This window comes from Tenrec ecaudatus, chromosome 1, assembly GCF_050624435.1.
Source record: "Tenrec ecaudatus isolate mTenEca1 chromosome 1, mTenEca1.hap1, whole genome shotgun sequence".
NCBI lineage: Eukaryota > Metazoa > Chordata > Mammalia > Afrosoricida > Tenrecidae > Tenrec > Tenrec ecaudatus.
This window is the reverse complement of record NC_134530.1, coordinates 248,810,950-248,820,311: the sequence shown is the minus strand read 5'-3', so window position 1 is coordinate 248,820,311 and position 9,362 is coordinate 248,810,950. Positions and strand designations below refer to the sequence as shown.

General features: G+C 44.3%; 1 pseudogene; it reads right to left on the bottom strand.

Moving 5' to 3' along the window:
* Positions 1–211: 211 nt before the first annotated feature.
* Positions 212–2,643, bottom strand: LOC142425667 (heat shock protein HSP 90-beta pseudogene; annotated as a pseudogene).
* Between the last annotated feature and the right edge of the window lie 6,719 nt (positions 2,644–9,362).

Genomic DNA, 9,362 nt, shown 5'->3' with positions numbered 1-9,362 from the left:
GAACTCATCTATTTTTCTGTCGTCCGTAGCCAGGCTTTCTAACGTGTAACTCAGTGTTTCAGTAAGCTGGAGAATACCAGTCCTGGGGACTCAGCAGGGCAGCCTGTGTGTACCCCAGCACTCACATGAACAAACACCTTGCTCTGCCTGTCGCTGGGTTGCTGGTATCACTTTGCGAAGAACAGTTTATAACATCAATGCCCCTTGGGTGTTCTTTTTTTTTTTTAAATGGCATCTTCTTTATTTTGCATACTTTAATAGAACAAAATAAACAAAAAAGAAACCTCACAGATACACATTAACCCCAATCCCAAATAAAGGAGGGGACAACAGGGCGTGAGGGCCTTAGATCCTGCTTTACACACAAGAATGGGGGGGGGCCACTAGTGAGCAGCAGTTGCAGAGCCCCGGTGGGCTAGGGTCACTCAAGTCATGGGGACACTATACAGAGGGCACAAGGTCTGAGTAGAATGGCCTAATCTACTTCCTCCATGCGAGATACATCTTCATCGCCCTCAAGAGGGGGAATCTCATCAGGAACAGCAGTGCTGGGCTCCTCGGCTGTCACCTCATCTTCATCAATGCCTAAGCCCAGCTTGATCATGCGGTAGATGCGGTTGGAGTGGGTCTGAGGGTCCTCAAGGGAGAAGCCAGAGGAGAGCAGTGCTGTCTCAAACAGCAGCACCACCAGGTCCTTGACGGCTTTGTTGTTCTTGTCAGCCTCAGCCTTCTGCCGCAGCGTCTCCACAGTGGGGTGGTCTGGATTGATCTCCAGGTGCTTTTTGGCCATTATGTAGCCCATTGTGGAGTTGTCCCAAAGAGCCTGGGCTTTCATGACCCGTTCCCTGTTTGCCGTCCAGCCATATGTGCTAGTCACAATGCAGCAGGGTGAAGACACCAGTCCATTGAAGATTGTCACCTTCTCAACCTTCTGATCCAAAATTTCTTTCATGAGCTTACACAGGTTCTCAAACTTGGCCTTGCTTTCCTCCATTTTCTTTTTCTCTTCTTCATCCTCCGGGAGCTCCAGCCCCTCTTTGGTCACGGAGACCAGACTCTTCCCATCAAACGCCTTGAGCTGTTGCACGCAGTACTTGTCGATGGGCTCCGTCATGTAGACCACCTCAAAGCCTCGCTTCCGCACACGCTCCACGAAAGCAGAATTGGCCACCTGCTCTTTGCTCTCACCAGTGATGTAATAGATGGACTTCTGGGTCTCCTTCATTCGGGAAACATATTCTGAGAGGGACGTCATCTCATCTCCAGACTGAGAGGTGTGGTAGCGCAGCAGCTCAGAAAGGCGCCGCCGGTTGGTGGAGTCCTCATGGATGCCAAGCTTCAGGTTTTTGGAGAAGGCCTCATAAAACTTCTTATAGTTCTCCTTGTCTTCTGCCAACTCAGAGAAGAGCTCCAGGCACTTCTTGACAATGTTTTTGCGGATGACCTTCAAGATCTTGCTCTGTAGGAGCATCTCTCGGGAGATGTTGAGGGGCAGGTCCTCCGATTCCACCACACCACGGATGAAGTTGAGATACTCTGGGATTAGCTCGTCACAGCTGTCCATGATGAACACACGGCGGACATACAACTTAATGTTGTTCTTTTTCTTCTTATTCTCAAAGAGGTCAAAGGGAGCGCGCCGAGGGATAAACAATAGTGCCCTGAATTCCAACTTGCCTTCTACAGAAAAGTGCCTGACTGCCAAATGGTCTTCCCAGTCATTAGTCAGGCTCTTGGAGAATTCTCCATTCTCCTCCTGGGTGATATCGTCAGGATTCCTGGTCCAGATGGGCTTGGTCTTATTTAGTTCTTCCCGGTCAATGTACTTCTCCTTAATCTTCTTGGTTTTCTTCTTCTTGCCCTTCCCACTGGCGTCCTCCTCATCTGAGCCCACATCTTCAATCTTGGGCTTCTCTTCATCCCCCTTCTCTTCTTCTTTCTCACCTTTCTCTTCCTCAGCTTCATCATCACTGATTTCCTTCTCTGGTTCCTTCTCCAGATAAAGGGTGATGGGGTAGCCAATGAACTGAGAGTGCTTCTTCACGACTTCTTTGACTCGCCTCTCCTCTAGGTACTCTGTCTGGTCTTCTTTGAGGTGCAGAATCACTTTCGTTTCCCCGACCAGTGGTCAGCACGGACAGTGAAGGAGCCCCCAGCAGAAGACTCCCAGGCATATTGCTCATCATCATTGTGCTTGGTAATCACAGACACTTTCTCTGCCACCAAGTAGGCAGAATAAAAGCCAACACCAAACTGCCCAATCATGGAGATGTCCGCACCAACCTGCAGAGCCTCCATGAAGGCTTTGGTACCAGACTTGGCTATGGTTCCCAGATTATTGATGAGATCAGCCTTGGGCATGCCAATGCCTGTGTCCACTAGAGTCAAAGTGCGCTCCTGGGGGTTGGGGATGATGTCGATTTTCAGCTCTTTTCCACTGTCCAACTTGGAAGGGTCTGTCAGGCTCTCATAGCGAATCTTATCCAAGGCATCAGAAGCATTAGAGATTAACTCCCGAAGGAAAATTTCCTTGTTCGAGTAGAAGGTATTGATGATGAGGGACATGAGTTGGGCGATCTCCACCTGGAAGACGAAGGTCTCCACCTCCTCCTCCCCACGGTGCACTTCCTCGGGCATCTTGAAGAGGGGGCTGTGCAGGGCGCGCAGACGCTTGCAGGCTACGCCGGGGTGACTCAAGAGACTGGGTGTTCTTTTGACCTAGACAAACCTAGTTTTTCTGTGTAGTCCATTAGAAAAGAAAGGGCCCTGGATTTGGCAAACATAACTATGCTAATCTTGATTGGTACATGAAAACTTCTAAAAGACACTCCGAAAGCAGGTTAGCTTCATGCAAGATCCTGCTTCTAAGTTGACAAAAAGAGTCAGAACACCAGGTGCTTTTACCCTTGTTCACTTTTCCTCGAGATCTTCCTTATCCCCGTTCTTACCTTCTTACTCCTCTGCTATCGCACGCACAGGATTTCCTTTATTCCCTGGGGAATCTGTGCAGGAAGACCTCTCTCTGAAATGTCCTTTAAAACCCAACCTCCACATCCTGGAGTTGCTATTAGGAAACACTCAGAAAGCCACGCGTGTCTTTGTTCCTTGGACCCATACTGAGTTACATAGCATTATTAGAGATTTTAAGCTATTCCAAAAGACCCTATAAATTTTCAAATTAATTCAAATTCCTGATTGAAGCTTACCAACCTGGGTGACCTGATTTATATCGATTGGTTCGTACATTAATGAAGGTCCTGTAGAACCATAATTATAGTAGGAAGAGGCGGATTAGAAAGCGTCTCAACATAGTCTAGCCTGGAATGCAAGCAAAACAGCCGGTGATTTGCTTGGAGAACCCTGGAAAATGAGGGATTTACTTGACACTTCTAATAAAGCCTTTCCCCAGTAACAGACTGGAGGGGGAAAAAATCCATTCTTGCACACAGAAAAAAAAAAAAAAGACGGGAGCATTGATGACTATGAAAATCAGCTCCGTCAGAGATTTAGTGAGCATTTCTCCCAAGCTTCTCAATACATTTTGGCCTTGACCCATTTACCCAAGGGGCATTAGGAATTTTAATGCCGCCTTTGTGTCTGGCCTTAACCTTGAGCTTTCAGCTTTAGTTTAAAAAAATGGGATTGGCTGTATCAGAAAGTTGCCTAGTGGCTAATCTTACTGATTTAGCTCACAATTTCTTATAAACTTACAAACCAAACACGCTGCCAAGAATAATAAATTGGTGGCTTTACTGTCACGGCAAGTATAGCCTCCAGATCAACAGGGGAGCCCCAGCTGTGCTAGGTAGCAAGAAACAGGCGGGGGGGGGGGGGGGGGGGGGGGAGTGTGGGGGGGGTTTGTGGGGGGGGGGGTGTCCCGCTCCATGCCTGAAGGCCCCTACAGGAGGTTGGACGAATTAGGTGAGCCTTAACCAGCCATAAAGACTCCTGGGCATGCGCCAGTTCAAGTCAGGTGGGCGATATGCCTGGGCAGCCCAAACTAGGTCCAGGTGGGCTTAATTCAGCCAATGGGGTCAACCAGTTTCTTCGACCACGCCTCCCAGCCAGAGGTCTTTTCCCCTCTTTGCCCTTGAGCTCCTGTCCTGTGCCCGCTGGGCCGTGCTGTGGTCTCTCTGGCCTCAGGCCAACACGTGGGAGTGTGCAGTCCCAAGAGGTTACCCGTGTTCAGTGACTGTAAAACCTGAAATTTCTTCCGTCTTTTCTATAAACCCACTTGGATCACAAACCAGGCTGCTTCTGTGTGAATTCTTTCTTGTGTGAAGCCAAGAGCCGAGGTATTTCCCACCCAAGAAATCTGACATTTTTACAGTGGTTTAGTTTGGGCTGCTGATCTAAACGTCAATAGTTTGAACCCACCCAGCCACTCCGCTGAAGAGAACCGTGTGTTAGGATGGGATTTCCAGAGCAGCAAAACCAGTAGCGCTCACGTTTAGCAGAAAGAAATGTATATCAAGAAAGAAATTTATCTCAGGAAAGTGGCCCACAGAGCCACAAAGTGGGCAAGCCTGTTCATGCCTGTGGGTCAGATGCTAAGGGAGAAGCTTTTCCTGACTCATACGGTGGCTAGCCAACAAACTAGGAAGCAGGAAGATGAAGCAGGAGGCAGGTTGCCCACAGGCCAGTGGAGGCAGTGTTGAATGAACCAAGACAGGCGATATGGCAGGCCACCAAGAGCTCGCAGGGTCGGCAGGCCACCAAAATCCCAAGAAAACAGACAGGGGATTCAGGCCAGCAGGAGGAAGAAAGTGAGAACATTTTCCACAGCGTCCCTTGTATGGATAGCAATAGCAAATAAACCACACCCGCAAGGATTGCTCATCAGACTGTGTCCTGAGTGAGAGTTTGCAGCCCAGCCATACCGTCTTACGGGCGCAGCTAAATTGACACAAAATCTAACCACCACACCTTACCCTAAATATCTTCTCCAATGCTGTTCAACAGGACTGCTGAAAGGGGAAGGAAGCCTTTAACAAGCACTTGATTCTCTCACAGTTGAGGGTGCTAGAAGTCCAAAATCAGGGTGCCGGCTCCAGAAGGTGTTCCCTCTCTGAGGGGTCTGTCACCCAGATCCCCTGGGTCTAGGAGTTTCCACTCTGCCTCTTCTTTCTTGGTGATAGTAGGTCTTCTGATCGCTGCTTAGATCTCCAAAGAGATTGACTCAAAATACAATATAATCCTGTAGATTACCTCCAACCTCATTATCATAATAATTACTCATTAACATCATAGAGATTAGGATTACAACCCACAGGATAATTACATCAGACCTCAAAATGGAGGGTAATTTACATGATACTGAAAATCATCACCTACCCAGGTTGACTTTTGTTTAATAGTGTCAGTTGTTGACTTTTAACACATACTATTTTTGAAATAGCCTTATTCTGCCAACTCGTTTTCACTAGTAAATTCAATGATATGAATATTTTCATTTTCATCCCTTTTTTTAAAACTGCCTTTGCTTCTACTTAGGCTTGGAAAGAAAATACTTTCATTAGATTAGCCCAAACAGTAGCTAGCATTACCAATTTAACCGACTGTTGTATTTACTACCCTCCCTCGTGACAACCCTGGAAAACACCCCTACTAGTTGCTCTTGTGATGAATGAGGCTCTGTGCCCCCTGTAATCGTTGATTTTAACATCACCTTTAACAGTATCCATGGTAGATTCTAGCATTTCCCTGGGTTACTGGCTTAACACCAAATTTCCTGTTTAAATTAACCCCTATCAAAATTAAGGATTTCGCTAATGCTGTTAGGAATTTCCTTGAAGATTGTCCCCACAAGTTTTTATTCATATATCCCAAGTTCTCTAGATTTCAAATAAGAATCCTAGTAGTTAAGATAAATAATACCTGGTTTGTCTGAGTCTAGAAAGTAAAAGAAAACAGAGCTTTGTACTCTTAAATTTGAAATCCATAATTCTAGAATGAGGATACTTTTTACTCCTTTTTTTTAACCCATTTTTAACAACTCTTTAACAAATAATTGGCTTGAGCAAGTTTATCAAACCACTCCTTAGTCCACATTTACTACTGTGTTAGTCTGGGTATACTAGAGAAACAAATTCATAGACACTCATATGTATATAGGAAAGAGGTTTATATACAAGAGCAATTGAATATTGAGAAAACATCCCAGACCAGTCCAGATCTAGTTCATAAGTCCAATATTAGTCCATATGTCCAATACCAATCAATGAAGTCCTCTTCAGACTCACAAAACACATGCAATGATGCCGAATGCAGGAAGATTACAAGCCATTGAGTAGGAAATCTGTGGATCCAGGGGTGTTGAAAGCATCTCATCACTGGCAGGGGGTCTCCATGTGGTTCCTCCAGCTCAGGGTACTGGCTGCATCAGGGTAGGTCCATGTGGCTTCTCCCCAGCGATGTCTCGCAGGGAGTGGGCAGAGAGAGAGTGTGTGTCTCCCACCTCTAAGGAGGAAATACTGGAGTTCTCAGAATCCTCAGGATTAGGCCATGCCCACACAGAGACCTCACTGGCTATATCCTGATTGACAGGGTAGACTCCACCCCTACACTCTTAATCCTCAAATGAACATCAGATTATGTAACTACCACAACTACCATAGAAAAGGTATGATATGTTCTCAATATATACCTATACCTATATGTTCTCAATATATACCTATATTGATATGCCAAATTATCACCACCTCTTCAGATGGATGGAACACGAGCCAATGTGCTCTAGGCCATTTAGGCATTCCATCTGAAACACTCCTTTAGTGAAAATCACTGGGTTAGATCACAAGGATCAACTATAATCCCCTCCCAGGGGGACAAATAATAGAAAAGTGAGTTAGGGGCAACAGAGGACGATGTAAGATATGAAAAATAATCTAAAAAAGAGAGAAAAGAATCTAATTTATCAAGGTTTTGTGAGGGAGTGTGGGGCAGGGAAGAGGAAGAAATGGGGAGTTGATATCAGGGGCTCAAGTGGGAAGAGAATGCTTTGAAAGTGATGATGGCGGCATTTGTGCAAATGTGCTTGACAAATTGGAGGAATGTATGGATTGTGATTAGAGATATAAGAGCCCCCAATAAAAGTATGGGTGGGGGGGGGAAATCACTGGGTTAGTAGTTTAAAAAATCTTGACTCAGATTGAGATCTACAGTGATAATTATGAGGATTACAACCCCATCCAACTGAGGCCTGAGTTGAGATGTAGATTTTTAAGACAACTGATTTCTTTTTATGGAGTAGTTGATTAGAGGAGATACACCAACATTTATGTACACCTATGAAACAAATCACAAATGAAATTGTTGATGAACTGGCAGTCCAACAAGAAACCTTTAAAAAACAAAACACAAAAGAGAATCCTTTACAAACCCACAAAACCAAACTCACCGACTTTGAGTCAGTCTGACTCATAGTGACCCTATAGGATTCCAAGACTCAAACTATATATGGGAGTAGAAAGCTCTATCTTTCTCCTGTGGAATGACTGCTGGTTTTGAACTGCTGACCATGCAGCGAGCAGCTTAATGTATAACCACTATGCTCCTATCAAAAAAAGTTTTAGATAGCAGAATAGTCTTAGATTTCCTAACAAGGAAGGGGAAAGAGGAAGGCTCTCAAAGTGATGATTGACATGGTGGCAGCAACAATGGGCTCAAGGATGGAAACAATTGTGAGGATGGTGCAGGACTGTGCAGTTTTCATTCTGTTATGCACAGGGTCACTGGGCTCAACACTGACTCCATGATGCCTAACAACAACAAGAACAACAAGGAAGTATTTGTGAAAACGCTTCTTGCTGCAACTGAATTAACCATACCCATGATGTTGAAAGGAATCCTGGTGGTAAAATGGGTTACTATCCACAAGGTCAGCAGTTTGAACTCCCTAGCTGCTCCTTGGGGGCAAGATGAATGAGGCTTTCTGCTCCTGGAAAGTTCGACAGCTTCAGAAATCAGCAGGGTTAGTTCTACTCTATCCAGAGTCACTGTGAGTCAGATTTGACTTGCTGACAGTAAGGTTTGTGTGTTGTTTGTTGTTGTTATTGTTTATGAGGTTGAAAAACATATAAAAAATACTTTCCAGAAAGCTCTCTGGTTACTTACAGAAGAGGCAGAATCTGAATTATCTTGGTATATTATTTCCAGCTGGTTAGCTAAAGATCTGTATTGCTAACTGCATTCAATCTGTAATGTTAACTAGATAAATATTGTTGCAGTAATAATTATTGAAATAATCAAATATTCCATGAAATTAAAACCAATGTTATGACACAAGACTAATTTAAATTCTATGAAGATAATTATGTATGTAGATTGGTCCCATTTCCCAAATGTACTGAAGCGCATCCTCTGAGACAGTCTTTTGAAGTCCAAGCTATGCCTCTGTGGCTGTACTCCATGTAGACACCCTGACCCCCATCCCCAAATTACAGCAGCTGAATGCTAAGAGGTGTAAGGAGGTTGGATGGTGTGCTGGAGTTGTGTTAGCAACTTCTCCCAGACTACAAAATAGTGGTGTCGGGACTTTAAAAGCTTGCTTTAGTAAGCAGCCAGTTATGGGATCATGTGTCATCACTACCGGGAGGCCCCTTAGAAGAAAGCATTTGTATAATGGTTATCAAAAAATGTTTACAAAATCCTTGATCAAAAAGAGATAATGTGAGATAGTTCCAAAACTGAGATGCTTGATTTTTGCCACTCTGTCAATTCCCAGCTAGGCTCAGATGTGAGCTTTGTTAGCTGTGATTTTCTTGATCTTACAACTTCTGCTTAGACTGTTGTAGCTTTAGTTCTTTCTCTTACCTCATAAATATGCCTGTTACTCCACCGTTTTGGAGCTTTTGACTCCCCTTTCTGAGATCAGATGTGTCCTGGTTTTGAACTGTTTTAAACCTTCATGAAAGTCCTTGTCTTTATATTAAGTGGGCATATGTTCTTATTCATTGACAGCTCTAAGTCACAGCTCTAAAAATGTGAGAGTCATTAATCCAAGTTGAATTCTAGGTCCTCAGAATCAAAACTATTGTATTGGTGCAAAATATGTTTTTCTTAAGAAGGCACAAGTTGGAAGTAAAAACTTGCCCTACTACTTTTGTAATAGTCAATTAATATTTAACCTCTCTTCTGAGTATGTCACGGTTCTTGGGTAGTCATTGTGTGGATTTAAACAGATTATATATTACTCATGGAAATGTGCATCTTTTAAAAAGCTCACTGTGTTCTCTTTTGTCGCTTTGTCTTGCTGTGCCTTGTTTTTTGGTGCATATTATTATCTTTGCAGATCTATCTAGATAAGAGGCTGGATGAACAGTCAAGGAGAAACAACGGGACTGTTGGTTCCCGGGGGACAT